The sequence below is a fragment of the Camellia sinensis genome, chromosome 3, assembly GCF_055761805.1.
Source record: "Camellia sinensis isolate YWXY chromosome 3, ASM5576180v1, whole genome shotgun sequence".
Lineage (NCBI taxonomy): Eukaryota > Viridiplantae > Streptophyta > Magnoliopsida > Ericales > Theaceae > Camellia > Camellia sinensis.
Genome location: NC_138963.1, coordinates 177019629 through 177036351, shown reverse-complemented (window position 1 = coordinate 177036351; position 16723 = coordinate 177019629). Strand labels below are relative to the sequence as shown.

At 36.0% G+C, this 16723-nt stretch overlaps 1 long non-coding RNA gene and 1 pseudogene across 2 annotated transcripts in view; one reads left to right on the top strand and one right to left on the bottom strand.

Annotated features, from left to right (window-relative positions):
* LOC145822941 (uncharacterized) overlaps nt 1-16723 on the top strand; it is a 67190-nt gene that overhangs the window by 29731 nt on the left and 20736 nt on the right. The gene's annotated exons all lie outside the window — the stretch shown is intronic.
* Nucleotides 1-16723, bottom strand: part of LOC145789051 (glycosyl hydrolase 5 family protein-like) — a 30288-nt pseudogene that overhangs the window by 3739 nt on the left and 9826 nt on the right. Inside the window, exon 2 of the transcript XR_014364803.1 lies at nt 8377-8623. The product of XR_014364803.1 is annotated as a glycosyl hydrolase 5 family protein-like (transcript). The remainder of the gene's footprint in view (nt 1-8376; nt 8624-16723) is intronic.

Here is a 16723-nt window from a genome sequence, read left to right as displayed (position 1 = left end):
TGTGGCATCCTTAGCAACTACTGTTTATTATTGCTGTTACAGAGATCTCTGTCGGTTCCCTTGTTGGAACCGCTACTGTTACTGACTGATGGCTATCATTTACTACTCGGTCTTTTAAGACCTACTGTTTACTGTACTGTTATGCTAGTGGATGTACCACATATGACTGTACTGACTGAACGGCTGAAATACTGATTTAATGGACTGTTTTCATTACTGTAAGGACATTCATTCTTAACCCCTTTACGCATTGTGTTATTCACTGGGCCTTAGTTCACTGCTCATATATATATGTAGGTGTACAGGCACCAGACCGCAGCTAGGAGCATCGGGGTAAACTCTAGTTTTGTCGAGCCAACCTATGTGCCTCAATGCAAGGTTCCGAACCTGTCAAGCTACGGCTTAGGGGTGTTTTTGTTCCCCCTTCTGTCTCTGTAACCGTTTTGTTTACTGTACTGTACGGTACTGTTTAATAGGGATTAGGTTCCTGAACTGAATGATTGTTTTTATGTATATACTGTTTGGTCTGACTGTGTATATATATATATATATATATTTGAATGAAAAGTCTTTTTGGCATACAGACTGTCATAGCTCATTGGACACTGCTATTTACTGTATTGGCTTCCGCCAGCCCCTGTACTCTGTATTACTGTATTACTGTTAAGCAGGCCTTCGGTAATCTCGGATTACTGGCCGGTTACGGTGCTAAACCCATAGGGGCGGGTTTGAGGTGTGACAGAGTGGTATCAGAGCGATACTTACCATGAGTTATACCGCACACACGTGTCCAACTGAGCTATAGGATGTCCTAGGAAAGTGATTAGGGCATTACATGAGCATGATAAGTGTGTGTGGCTATGACATGACTGAATGTATGCTAATGTGTTAATCTGTTTAAACAAATGACTGCCTATGTTGATAATTGTTATAACTGCCTATAGTGAAATGGATAATGCGAGAACTGCAAATGAATCTGAAACCTCATCCTCTGAGGCAAGAATGGCAAGACTGGAAAGAATGATGGAACTCATAACTGAAAGACTGGACCAACAACAGAACCAACAACCCCCACCTCCTCCTCCGATACAGCCGGAACAGAATGTGAATGCTAACGATGGGGACATAATTGCTCTCACCCACAAGTTCAGCAAAATGAAACTGCCATCCTTTCAGGGAGGCCTTGAACCGTTAAAAGCTGAAGCATGGGTCCTTGAGACTGAAAAATTGTTTGAGGTTTTTCCGTGCTCTGAAGCATATAAAGTGTTATTGGCCACCTTTAATCTGCAAGAAGAAGCCAGAAGGTGGTGGATGCTTATCCGTGATGACAACACCGCAATGACTTGGGCTCAATTCAAAGGAGCCTTCTTCGAGAAGTATTTCACTCAGTGTGTTAGGGATAGAAAGGTGACTGAGTTTGAACAACTGAAACAAGGCACCATGTCGGTGGCTGAATATGAGACAAAATTTACTAAACTTGCCCGTTATGCACCACATATGGTGGACACTAGCTACAAGAAGGCCAGAAAGTTTGAAGGCGGCCTTAATGTTGCAATACTGGACAGAATTAATGTTTTGAAGCTACCGAATTATGTAAATGTTCTTGATCGAGCCTTGATGGCTGAATCGAACATCGAGGCACTGAAAACTGAAACACCAGCATCTGAATGGCGTGGTAAAAGGCAGGGTTTTAAATTCAAGAAAGGCAAGCATAACCCATTGAATAAGAAACAGAATACGGGGTCAACAACTAGCCCCAGCCAAGGAAGTGATTTCACACCACCCTGTTCTGAGTGTGGCAAGAAGCACAAAGGGGTCTGTTACAAAATATCTGGAGCCTGTTACAGGTGTGGCAAGGTGGGCCACATGGTTAAAGACTGCCCCTCTGCTCCACAAGCCAGTAGTAAAGTGCACCAAGCGTGGCGGCATCAACTGTTGCACCAAAACCGAACCCCAAAACTACCGGGAAGGAGCCTATGAGGCAGGGCCGGGTGTTTGCCCTAGTAACGGGAGACGTGCAGAATACCGAGACCGTTGTGTCAGGTATTCTCTCTATTTGCACCCAAAATGCTTATGTACTGATTGATTCGGGGTCTACGCATTCATATGTGTCGCATGCTTTTTCGCGAAAACTGAATAGACCATTAGAACCCATGAATTATCTGTTAGCTGTATCATCACCCATTGGGGAATCTATGACCTGTGCATATATGTACCCTGCTTGTGAAATTATTGTTGGTGATGCACATTTGTTTATTGACTTACTGCCTCTGAACATTGATCATTTTGACGTAATATTGGGAATAGACTGGTTAACGAAATACCATGCTACCATAGACTGTGTAACGAAACAAGTAGTTTTCCGTCCACCAGGTTTACCCAAATTTGTATTTAATGGGGTTGGAGTAGTACCCCCTCCGTATTTGATTTCATTTGTGAAAGCTGTTAAATTGATTAGAAAGGGGTGTAAGGGCTATCTGTGTTCTGTATTGACTGTATCTACTGACGATGATGCTAACGTGAACAATATTCCTATAGTTAGAGAGTTCCCAGATGTATTTCCAGATAATCTGCCAGGGGATTTGATTGACAGGGAGATCGAATTTACCGTCAATGCGATTCCGAGAACGCAGCCAGTGTCGAAAGCTCCTTACCGAATGACTCCAACTGAACTGAAAGAATTGAAAGTGCAACTGCAAGAACTGCTGGATAAGAAGTTCATCAGGCCTAGCACTTCGCCATGGGGCGCTCCTGTTTTACTTGTGAAGAAGAAAGACGGCTCACTGAGACTGTGCATTGACTACCGTGAACTGAACAAGGTAACTGTGAAAAATAAATACCCATTGCCACGTATTGATGACTTATTTGATCAGTTACAGGGTGCTCAAGTGTTCTCTAAAATCGACCTCAGATCAGGATACCATCAGTTGAAAGTTAAATCAGAGGACATTGACAAAACTGCTTTTCGAACGAGGTATGGACATTACGAATTTTTAGTTATGCCTTTCGGAGTTACCAATGCACCTGCTGCATTTATGGACCTCATGAACAGAATCTTTAAACCATACCTTGATGACTTTATTGTAGTATTCATTGATGACATACTAATTTACTCCAAAAGTATAGACGAACATGAACATCATCTGAGACTTGCCCTACAGACCCTAAGAGAACAGAAACTGTATGCTAAACTGTCTAAATGCGAATTTTAGCTTGATCATGTTATGTTTTTGGGGCATGTTGTTAGCAAAGATGGAATTTCTGTTGATCCGCAGAAAATTGAAGCTGTAGTAAACTGGTCTAGACCAACAAATGTGACAGAAGTCCGAAGCTTTTTGCGACTAGTCGGATATTACAGAAGATATGTCAAAGATTTCTCCAAAATTGCCTTACCGTTGACTCAACTGACACAGAAGGGGATATCATTTGACTGGACTGACCAAAAGAAATCTGCTTTCCAGGAGTTGAAAAATAGTTAAAAAATCGAAAAACTAAAAAGTCAACCTATATTCCAAACGAATCCATTGTGTATAATCAAGATTATTTTTTGTACTACCATATTATTGTGATTGTTATAGTGAACTAAACTAACTTGTTGGGGACCAATTTCAACTTTAGGCCTAAGGCCACAACATCATTTGTGGTGCTAAGTCAAAGTCAGCCCAAGGTACATTCGGGAGTTGTTTGGAAAGTATTATATTAGTATATTTTTTGACTTTTTATTTAAAAACATAAAATATGAGTTAGGTTTGAAATGATGTGGCAGAGAAGTAATATAATCCAAATAAGATGATTGTGACCCAAATATGATAATGTGCTAAAATAGCATGCTATTTTGGCACATGCTAAACAAAACCTCAGTACAGTTTAGACCAAGCCCATTAGTAATGAGTTTAAACAAAAGAGTTAATTACACCCAGACTCCCTCAATTGTTAACCTTTTCATTTATAAATCTGTACATATTAGCCTCCTCAATTATGAACACCGTACTAATACACCCCTTTTAAATATGGTCTTAAAAAGTGAAAGTGATACAATTTTATAATTAAGAGAGTCAAAATGCATGGATTTATAATTGTGGGGCCAAAATGATATTAACAAATAGGGGAAGGAAGGGGTCTTGATGTAATTAACCCTTGAACAAAATTCATGAACAGTTAATGAAAAAAGACAAAAATAATAATGTAACGAATACTATGCATCACCAAATACGTTTTACTATTTCTCACACAAAATTACTATGAAAAATGATCCGTTGCTCAAAATTGTTGACTCGAAATTGGCCAGAATATCCAAAACGACGTCGTTGTCGTTTTGGGTTTTTTTTTTTTTTCCTTTTCTTTCTTTCTTTCTCAGTGCGTTCAAATACAGAGGGAAGAGACGAGGGAGGGAGAGAGAGAAGAGAGAAGAGAAGAGGAAGAGAGAAGATGAAGAGAGAAGAGGAGAAGGAAGATCGGCGGTGATGGCGGTCTCTCTCTCGGTGATGGCGGTCCCCTTTCCAGTAGATCTGGATTTGAGGATGAAAGGGAATTTTTTTTTTTTTTTTTGTTAATGAAGATGATGATGATGTTGAAGATGACGATGATGTTCAAAATCTGAAGATGAAGGAAAAACAAAAAAAACAAACAAAAAAAAAATTGTTGATGAAGATGTTGATGATGTTGACCTGGATCTGCAGACCCAGATCTTGTTGATGTTGATGAACAAAAAAAAAATTGTTCAGAAAAAAATTTGTTCGTGTTGATCAACAAATTTTTTTTTTTTTTTTGTTGATGTTGATGAACCCAGCAGCGCAGCAGACCCAGCTCCTTCTTCTTCTTCTCTTCTTCTTTTTCTTCTTCTTCTTCATCTTCAAAAAAACGCGAAGAAAGGGGAACAAAAAAAAACCCCCAAAACGACGTCGTTTTGGTGTCGAGCCACTCTTGAGCCACACTCTTTTGAGCTACGAATCGAAACTGAATTACTATTTACCAAAAATAACCGTAGGTTTTACATACATACTTCTTTATTTTGTAGATCGAGAAGTGAAAATAATTTCAAAATTCATAATATTCAAAAAATTATTTAAAATTTTAATTTATAATATAAATTTTAACTTTATTTAAACGTTGCACTTATAATTAATATAATCAATCCATTTTAAATTCTCAACTATTTTTAGATATTTTTTGAGTACGCAATGTTGATGATTCATTGGTATGGCATTGTCCACGTAGTGCTCTATGCCAATGACATAGGGAAAAAATTCACAATCTGATAATGTTGACTGTTAAGGGTGTGTTTGGTAACGTTTATGTTTTCAGTTTATATTTATAAAAATTTAATAAATTATTTTTTGTTTATTTTTAGAAAAACATAAACTACAAACATATTTGGTAATTGATAAAATGTTTAAAAAAATTTTAAAATATAAAAAAGAGTGAGAAATGGCAAGTCGTGGCAAGTCGTGGTGGAAGACGGTGGTGGAAAGTTGTGACGGTGGGTGGTGGGTAGCTGGTGGTGGTAGGTAGTGGCAGGTAGTGGCAGGTGGGTGGTGGTGGTGGTGGGTGGGTGGGTGGGTGACGGTGGCGGGTAGTGGGTAGTAGCGAGTGGGTGGTGATGGTGGTAGTGGTGGTGGTGGTGGCAGATGGCAGGTGGTGGTGGCGGATGGTGGTGGTGGATAGTGGTGGCGAGTGGATGGGTGACGGTGGCGGGTAGGCGGGTGATGGTGGCGGGTGGTGGGTGGTAGCAAGTGGGTGGTGATGGCGGGTGGTAGGTGGTGGGTGGTGGTGGCAGGTGGGTGGCGGATGGCGGGTGGTGGTGGCAGGTGCGCGGGTAGGTAGTGACGGTAAGTGGGTGGGTGACGATGGCGGGTGGTAGCGAGTGGGTGGTGGTGGCGGGTGATGGGTGGTGGTGGCAGGTGGGTAGTGGTGGTTGTGGTGGTGGGTGGGTGACGGTGGCGGGTGGAACGAGTGGGTGGTGGTAAGTGGGTGGTGGGTGATGGTGTTGGTGGTGGGTGATGGTGGCGGGTGGGTGGTAGGTGGCTAGTGGTAGTGGGTGGATGGTGGTGGCAAGTAGGTGGCGGGTGGTGGTGGCGGGCGGTGGATGGTAGTGGCGGGTGGTGGTGGGTGGATGGGTGGTGGGTAGTGGTGGTAGCGGCGAGGGGTGGGTGGTGGTGGCGAGTGGGTGACAGGTGGGTGGTGGTGAGTGGTGGTAGCAGGTGGGTGGTGAGTGGTGGTGGCAGGTGGTGGTGGGGGGTGGGTGGTGGTGGCGAAAGACGGTGGCGGAAAATGGTGGTGGGTGGTGGCTAGTGTTGGGTGATAAAAAAAAAAAAAAAAACTCAAAACTCAAAACTCAAAACGGAAACACATTTTTTGTGTTTTCATTTTTTGACCAAATTTATAAACTGAGACCACTGATTTATAAATAAAAAATTTTACCAAACAAGTTTTTATTTAAGTTTTTTAAATTATTATAAATATAAACAGAAAATTGAAGACGTAAGTGTTACCAAACAGTACCTAACTAATTGAGAATCCAATGAGACTGACTTAGGCCAAGTTTGGCTAAACTAAAAAAGTGCACTTATTTCATCTTTTTATCTTTTTTAGGTCACATCAATCAACATATCCTCTCTATTTTTTCTACATATAATACAAAAAAAGTCAAAAAGTACACTTATTTATTGTATTTCGTCATTCTTTATTTTCCTAGAGCACCACATAGATAATTGTCATATGATATTTGGAAACTAGTTAATAGTTTTTCGAATTTTTTTTGAGAAATTATAAAAAAATAAAAATAAATAAATAATAATAATAAATTAAGGATTTGACCCTATAACAAAATAAACATTTATTTTTAAATTTTGCCAAATTAAATCCAAATTTTTTATTTGTTTTCAATCTAAATTAGTTGTCTATTTTCATTAAGTAAAATCTACGAAAAAAATAATAATTTAGTCATTAAGCTCAACGAAAATGATATTTTAAATATTTTATATATACCTACATTAAGTTTATGAGTAAAATATTCTTTTTTATCGATTTTACTTGACGAAAATAGTTAGATTGAAAATAAATTAAAAGATTAAGATTTAAATTGACAAAACTAAAAATTCAAAATTTATTTTATTGTAAGGTTCAAACCCTAAATTTTTTTCTTTTTTTTTTTAAATGTAATTTTGCCTTTTTTGGAGTAATAGAATATTCTTATTTAGGATAAATTACAAATACACCCTCTGAAATTTGTTTAAAATACAATTTGTTTCCTGTAATTTTAAAAACTATAAATATTTTTAAAAAAAATTTATTTAACCAAATTAATAAAAAAAAAAAATTCATAACTACTCTTTTATAATACAATAAAATTATATTAATTATTAATTAAAATATATTCACGATATAATTAAAAATTATTAATAAATTTTATGATTTATTAATAAAAAAGACAATTTCTCATATGTGATTAGAAATTTAAAAAAATGGCGAATTACACTAACAGTCCCTATAATTTGGAGCTCATGTCACTTTGGTCCTTAACTTTTCAATTGTGACACATTTGACCCTGAATTTTGAATCTTGTTCCAAATCAGGACAATTGAAGATACCATTACTTAATTTCAATGGCAAAATAGTTAATTTGATAAAATATAAACTAATCTGACAAAAATAAATGTCAAAAAAAATATTTTTTATTTTTTAAAAATTATTTCTACTCACTAAAGATAAAATTATGTAAAATTGATAAATCTTTTAAACATTTTTTTTACTAAATTAATTTTTAATATGTATTTGGATGATGATCATGTAATGGGTGCTTGTTAGGATGTAATGTGTAATTGATATATAAAATGTTTTTAGTTTTGAATTTTTTGATTTAATGGATTGGTTTAATAATGATATCAAAATTATCTCCATATTTGGCTTTTAGAAAAATAAAAGTTAATGTAATGAAAATAAAAATAAAAATAACCACCCATCATCCAAACATATAATAAAAATAAATTTGGTAAAATAAATAAATGTTTAAAAGATTTATCAAGTTTATATAATTTTATCTTTAGTGGGTAGAAATAATTTTCAAAAATTCAAAAATATTTTTTTGACATTTATTTTTGTCAAATTAGTTTTATATTTTATCAAATTGACTATTTTGCCTTTGAAATTAAGTAATAGTATCTTCAATTGTCCTTATTTGGAATAAGATTCAAAATTCATGGTCAAATGTGTCACAATTAAAAAGTCAAGATCAAAATGATATAAGCCCCAAACTATAGGGACCGTTAATATAATTTACCCTTAAAAAAATAAAATGTAATTTTAAAAAATATATGAGATAATCTATATTTTAAACCACTGAGTGAGTGAGTATATTTGTAATTTACTATTTATTACCTGTACCAATCATTGACATTTTCTTTGGGGCCACGAAGTTCATTCCTCAAACTCATCCCAACAACATTGGGGTGCCCTTAAACAAAGAGGCCATCATGATTAGGCCTTTAATCCAAAGGTCAGGATTGAAGTACCGGTCTCCAAAGAGTCCACTGCCGTCGAATTTGCTGCAACACCAACCAAGCTTGCTGATGTGATTGTCGAATATCACCATTACATTGTTATCCCCAAGGCTTGATACCACTGCCTGAGAAATTCAACAATCCAAACACTCCTCAATCAAATATATTGCACAAAGTTATAGAGTTAATTATAATTACACTTTCTCAAATTTGCCTAAAAAATATTGATTTGTCTCTTTGTAGTTTTGAAAGGTACATAATGTCTCTTAAAATTTTTAATTACTTTTTATTATGATGTCAGTAATATATTTTAATTAACAGTTCTAATAATTTTATTATTATATAAGAAAATAGTTATAAATTTTATTTTTTGTTAAATGACAAATTCTCAAAATAGAATATTTATAATTTTCAAAATCAAATGAGATAATTTATATTTTAAGTAAATCTAAACACGTATATTTATAATTTATCCAAAATTATAAGATGGTTGTTTGTTTGGTCTCCGTCTTTTCACATATACAGCAATGCTAACGATTTAGAAAATTTATTCAAAAACATATCTTGAAAAGAAAATATTATACATTTGAAATTCATTTTATGTATGGATCTTGCTGTATAATCATTTTTTCCGATAAATTTCTTTACCGTTTTTCTAGATTTTTATAGTTGGTTTAGTCCACTTCTTTTCACTAAAAAATATTATGCACCTGAGATTTATTTAAAGTTTGCATCCTTATTGTACAAACTCTAAATTCGGGCCACGTCATTTTTTGCAATAAATTTCTTAACTGTTTTATTTTTAATTAACATATTAATTTAATTTTTATCATATTCATTTTACTTTATTTTTTCAAAAAATTAATTTCATCCTAAAAAATAGTGTGGGATATATATTTCATTAGTTTGGATTAAAAGACCTAACGGTAACATTTTAATTTAAAATTACATAGGAAACTTTCTAATTATATTCAAACTATAAAAATAAGATACTCAACCTCAAACTACAAAAGAATAAAATAAAATTTTACCTTTAAATTATTCATAATATATTATACAAGGAAATTTTTTCGGTATGCAATGCATATTTATGTAAATTAAATATAAATTATTATAAATTTATAAAAAATTATGTGATTATGTGAATTTATATTTTATTTACATATTTTTATATTATTATTTATGTAAAGTAATAAAAATTTATATTATTTTATATAGAATTATATAAGGTGCATATGAGAGCATTTAACATTATGATTTCAAGTAACGTAAAAGAATATTATCTATAAGATCGTTGTATGTCATTGTCGTCACCCATCATCATTATTGTCAAGGTTGAGGTCATCCAAATTAAAATTTTTATAAAAAAAAAAAATTAAAAACTTTTGGTCATTTCAAATAATTATCCAATCAATTACATCATTTATCCACATCCAAGATCCAACAAGAAGGTTAATGTCCAGAAGTCTCAGCAAATCTGGACTTTTAAGACAGGGATGTTTCGAGAAGTTGGTAAAAAATTAACTTTTGATATTTTATCAAGTTTTTTGATTTTTTTGAAAGTGATTTGAGAAGTTGGTAAAAAGTTAATTTTTTGCTTTTTAGTTTAATATTTATTTATGGTGTCAAATCAAATTAAAATGACCAAAATACTCTTACCCAACATAAGAGATTTATTTTTTTATTTTTTTTTCATAGGCCCTAATTTGTAATTTTACGACTGCATTTTTGACACTTGCCAAATGGCTTTTCTGGCGTTTTTGGCAGCCACGTTTTTGGACATTTTGTTCAAAAATGTGACTTTTTACCATGTTCTCAAAATGGCACACAGTGTTTGGTTAGAAAATTTTAAAAAAAAAATTTAAAAAGAAAAGAAAAAAGTAATTAAAATTTAAATAAAATATATTTATACTGTATTTAATTTTATACATTTTTTTCCCTTTTCAAATCTGTTCATAAATTTTTTAATCAAACACAACCTAACACTCAGAATATTAAAGAGTCAGAATATTTTATAGTGTTGCTATATATTACTCATAACAAGCAGTAAAATAGTGAAATCTTTACGATGGGCGATAATATTGAGTCACTGTACTAGGTAGCTCACAGACATAAATAACCAAAGTTTATTTTGTAATTTATTATTTATTACTAAAATACAATAGGCACTTCAATTTTTTTTACCAGTTTGAGCTTTATTGTTTAAGGTTTGTTTTCAATTATATTTTCAATATAATTCTTTACTATTTTGAGTCCAAAAATTTTTATTCTTCATTTTTTATAACAAAAATAACGGTACAACTTTTATATTTCATAAATAACAAATATAATTACTAAATAAAATATCTTATTTTTAACACACAAATTATAAAAGTATAACATCATTTTCTTGGCAGTTTGGCGGTTTCTTGGTTAGCTTTTTTTTTGAACTATTTTTCAATAATTCTTTATTATTCTGAGCCCAAAATTTTTTATTCTCCATTTTTTATAACAAAAATAAAGTACAACTTTTATATTTCATAAATAGTAAATATAAGTACTAAATAAAATACCTTATTTTTAATGCATAAATTATAAAAGTGTAATATCATTTTCTTTAGAGGATTGATCGATCGAGTGATCTCTCATCTGTTATCCGTTTAAATTTAAACATATTGAGAAAAATCTATACACATTCACCTGCTCAGACAATTAAAATTGTCCATTTTATATGTGTCACGACCCAAACCCGGCTCCATGGGTTTAGCACCGTAACCGGCCAGTAATCCGAGATTACCGAAGGCCTGCTTAACAGTAATACAGTAAAACAGAGTACAGGGCCTGGCGGAAGCCAATACAGTAAATAAATAATGTCCAATGAGCTCTGACAGTCTATATGCCAAAAAGACTTTGATACATATATACGTAAACAGTACCGAACGGTATGTACAATATTTACATTCATTCAGAATAGGGACTCAATCCCTTATATAGTAGTACAGTACAGTGCTATCAGTCTATACAGTTCACAAAACAGATACAGAGACCGAAGGGGGAAATAAAAGACCCATAAGCCATAGCATGGCAGACTCAGAACCCCGCATTGAGGCACATAGGTTGGCTTGACAAAACTGGAGTTAACCTCACTGCTCCTAGCTGCGGTCTGGTGCCTGGACACCTACATATATATATGAGCAGTGAGCTAAAATCCAGTGAATAACACAATGCGTAAAGGGGTTAAGAATGAATGTCCCTACAGTAATTAAAACAGTTCATTAAAGCAGTATTTCAGTCGTTCGGTCAGTACAGTCATATGTGGTACATCCATTAGCATAACAGTACAATAAACAGTAGGTCTTAAAAGACCGAGCAGTAAATGATGGCCATCAGTCAGTAACAGTAGTGGTTCCAACGAGGGAACCGACAGAGATCTCTGTAACAGTAACAGTAAACAGTAGTTGCTAAGGATGCCACAATACAGTTCAGAATATAGGACATACATTCATTCAATTAACAGTAACAGTTCAGAAAGCAGTACAGTTCAATTGTTCGAAAGATAATCATTTTGAGCATATCTTTACACAGATGTTACTCACAGAGTTCTGGGCTACAGTAAGCTAGAGCGTCCCCTCAAAAAGCCAAACCTACACAGTTACAGATTAACACGCACTAAGCTACACGGTTGGGAAAAATAATAACTTAATCCCTAATTGCTTCGGTGTGTTTCTACATCTATATCCTCACTATGATGCCTTAAACTAGGCCTAAGAATGCCTAGAATGGGATGAGGATGCAAATGTGTACTTTTAAAAGCATTTTCAGACTTTTCAGAAAACAGGGGTCACGCTCGAGCGTAGATTGATCCGCTCGAGCGGACATGCAGACAAAGGTTTCCGCTCGAGCGTAGACTTACCCGCTCGAGCGTTCTGCAAAACAGTTAAAAGTGCTGGATATGTGGAATCTCCGTTCGACGGACGCTCGATGCCCGCTCGAGCGTGAGACACATGCCTCCGCTCGAGCGTCCAATACTTCGCTCGAGCGGACTGTAAAACAGTGCAAAAAATGCTGGATGCTCGAATTCCCCGCTTGAGCGCCACTTTCCCCGCTCGAGCGGGAGTGTAAAATCTGGAAATTCCAAATTGCACTTCCAAGCTCAAAACCAAGTATAAATGCATCAAAACCGATCCTCTTGGGCCCATTTTCTGGAAAACTCTTATAAACTCATAGTTAAACATGATTCAAAACTCGATTTGAGAAATCAAAGCCTAAGGGTGTTTAATTCAAACCCAATTTCAAACCAATTTCATGAATATGGAGAACATGCAAACATGCATGAATTCAAACCAATTCAAAGCTTCAATTTGATGCTCTAAGGAGCCAATTGTTCCAAAACAAGATGAAAACATGGACTTAACTTAACCATGAGCATGCATGTGACAATTCTCCATGAAATCAACTCAAAAATGAACAATTCAAACATGCATGCATGAAATGAGTTCTAATTCAACATGTGAAGCTATTTCATGCCTTAATCCACTAAATTTGACAATAACCATGCAAGAACAAGTCCAATTCACAAACAAGAGGGTAATCACACTACCTTAGGTCTAGGAGCTCAATTTGCCAATTTACTCTTCAATTCTTCAAGTCTACAAGCAATTACCAATGAGGAACTCACTTCCTCACACTCTAACTCTCTTGGTCGGCAAGAACAAGGGAAATGAGCTGAGCAAATGTTTGATCTAAGTGTGTACAAGGCTCAACATGTTGAGGTAGTGGGCCACTAAGGATGGCAATATGGTAAATAAGACAACTATTGCAATTTAACTCATTTTGATCTAATTTAATCATACATAATCAGTTTTAATGTAAATATACCATAAAATCACATTAATTCTAAGGATCACAAATCATCAATCAATTTCGGATTCGGCCGCCGATAAGGCCTTCAATTTGCAATTTAAACATAAAAACATGAACAGATAATCAAACAGTCAAACAGATAGAATTACAATTCAACAGGTATACTCAATCAATTCAGTTTCACTTTCAGTCAGTCAGTTCAGTAGTTTATTCAGGTCAATCATCAGTCATAATCAGTTTCAGTTTAGCGGTAATCAGTGGTTAAACGGTAGACAGTGACGACGGTTGTTACAATATGACAAATTGATTCAAGCGATTTAGTTTTTACAAATTATATTGACATTTGTCCAACCCTAAATTCTATATTTATCATGGTGGGACCGACATATAGCTTTTCAATTTGATATTTATATTAAAAAAATGAAGAAATAATATATTGCCAAAATATGACACTTAGTTTTCGTTTGGAAAGAGCTAAAACAGCTTGATTTTTTGATTTTTTTAATTATTTTAGCCTGACTTTTTTAATCTCGCTTAGTTTTTATTTTTGGCTTTTTTGATTTTTTTGTGAGAGAAAAAGTATAAAGATTATGATTTAGATGTAACATTTAATCTTATTGACTTATGTAATCAATTTTATATTTTATGCTTTTTTAACTAGAAAACCAAAACCAAACATAGCTTTAAATCATTATCTATTGTAAAAAACTTAAAATCTAGCAATAACTAATACCTATTTGGTTTTCGTTTTTAGTTTTCAGTTTATATTTACAAAATTTTAAAAAAATTCATAAAAATTTGTTTGATAATTTTTTTGTTTATAAATGGTTGTATCAGTTTGTAAATTTCAAGAAAAAACGTAAACTCAAAGAATGAGTTTACGTTGGTTTTTAAATAGAAAAATTTGACTAACAAATTTTTTTTTTCAATTAATTTTTTTAAATAATTGTTTTTCAATTAATTTTTTTTTTCCAATTATAATAATGTGTATGATCCCATTGTCATAAATAATAAAAAAATAAATATAAATATTTAAGGCTTGAACAAATATATTTTTTAATTTATGTTTTTAAATTTTTTTAAATATTTTATTCAAATCAAACACGTTTATAATTTATGTTTTTCAAAAAAATAAACAAAAAATCAATTTATAAAATTTTTATAAATATAAACCAAAATCCTAATCGTTACTACCCAACACTACACTAGTGATTCAACTGTGGGAGATGGCTTTTATGATCAGTCTCTCTCAGCCATAAATAATAGGTGTCAATGTCATGATCAAACAAGCAATAACCCAATCAAAATTGACATGTATAAGCCCATAAAGGCCACGAATCACCTATGGACAATCCAAGCCCATCACTTGGAGCCTAGTGCATAACCCAGCTGGTGAGATCCAGGACAGCTGGAGTCCAACATGGCATAAAGAGCCAATGACATTCAGACACACGGCAAGAGAAGGACGAGCCACATCAGCAGACAAAGATCTGCAAAGTTATTGCCATTGCACATCACCATTAATGCAGCCTATCACAACATTTATTACGACAACACCTCTCCGCCGGAACAGGACCCCCTTACCCTGAGCAAGGTAAGCTACAGCATAGGCTTTCGGCGAGGAGAGCAGGTCGGAAGGGACAGCGAAATGATTGCCAAAAGATATAAGCGAACGTTGAAGACAAGAAAAAGGTTAAGCTTTCTATCTCTAATCTCTCCCCATATACTCTACTTCTCTTCCTAACTTGCTCGTCGGAGGGTTCACTGGGGAACTACCCCGTTCCCCGTTGAACTTGTTTGCAGGTTATCCGGTGAGCTTGATCATTTGGGCTTGGGCTTGAGGAGCTTGGACCAGTTCGCTCCATTCACTGGGATAAACTGTATCAACAGTTGGCGCCGTCTGTGGGAACACTTTGCTCCTCGCGCCAGTTGTGTTCACTGTCGCCGGAGACCCCGTTCCAACAACCTTTTTCTCCTACCCGTCAAAGTGCATGGTCACGACTAGATCCATGGCTTCTCACAATAATGCTGTTGACCATCAGGCCGACCCCCCCAATCCAAACAACCCACTACAGTATTTTATCGAGTTTACCAACAACATTAACCACATGGCCGAGCAAAACCAGGACTTGATAAATGCTTTACTCTATAGAAACCTTCCGATGCCTCCTCCACCACCTCCAAATATTCCCCCCAACCAAGAAAGAGCCCTGAGCCATACTGCTCCACCTCCATCTACCCAACATAGAAGGTTTGCAACCTCCCCATCCACATATAAATCCACCACCCCCACCCCTACACCCGTCGGTCTTAGCACTAGCCCCTGAAGGAGAGGCCAGCAGTGTCCAGCCTCCATTGATTGACCATGGTGACCACGTTCCCCTCTAGGACGCTGAGGTCCGAGCAATGAAGCTCCAACTCCAAGGGGTCATGCAGAACATTCAGCATAAACCCTCTACCACGGCAAATTCACCATTTGTTGCCTCCATCCGGGACAAACCTTTGCCCGCCAAGTTCAAAATGTCCACCATTGACTCCTTTGACGGTACGACGGACCCAGTCGACCATCTGGAGACCTACCGTACCCTCATGATCCTCCATGCCTTCCCTGACGAGATCATGTGTCGGGCTTTGCTCGTGACACTAAAGGGGTCAGCTTGACTGTGGTTCAGTCAGTTACCAGCAGACTCTGTCTCCACTTTCCAACATCTCAGCGACTCCTTCCTCAGCCATTTCATTGGAGCCCAGCGCCAACGCCGCCCTGCAACCCAACTCCTCAACATCCGTCAGACCGAAGGGGAGTCGCTGCGCAACTTCGTTACCCGCTTCAACACCGAAGCCCTACAAGTAGCGGAGAATGACGATAAGGTCATCCTCACGGCTTTCATGGCCGGGCTACGATTGTCCGATTTCCTCTTCTCCCTCTCCAAAAACCCCCCGACCTCCATGGCAGCCCTATTATCCAAAGCCCAGAAATACATGAATGCCGAAGATTCACTAGCCGCTCGGCAGGATCCAATATCCAAAAACCCGGCCCCCAGAGAAAAGAGAAAAGGCTCGGAACCCAGAAACACCCAGTATAACAGCCAAACACCCCAATATATCGACCGACCTCTTCGCACTGATCAGTCGGCACCAGCCCGACCGCCCGATCGGTTCGAGCGGTACACGCCCCTTAATTCTTCCATGGAACAAGTCCTCCACCAGATCCAACGGGATTACCCCCTCAAATGGCCCCTACCCTCACGGACCCCTTCCAACCGGAAAGACTAGTCCAAATATTGTCGTTTCCACAAAGACCATGGCCACAACACTGATGACTGCATCAACCTCAAGGATCAGGTCGAGACCCTTATTCGTCATGGGCGTCTCAGCCGATTCAC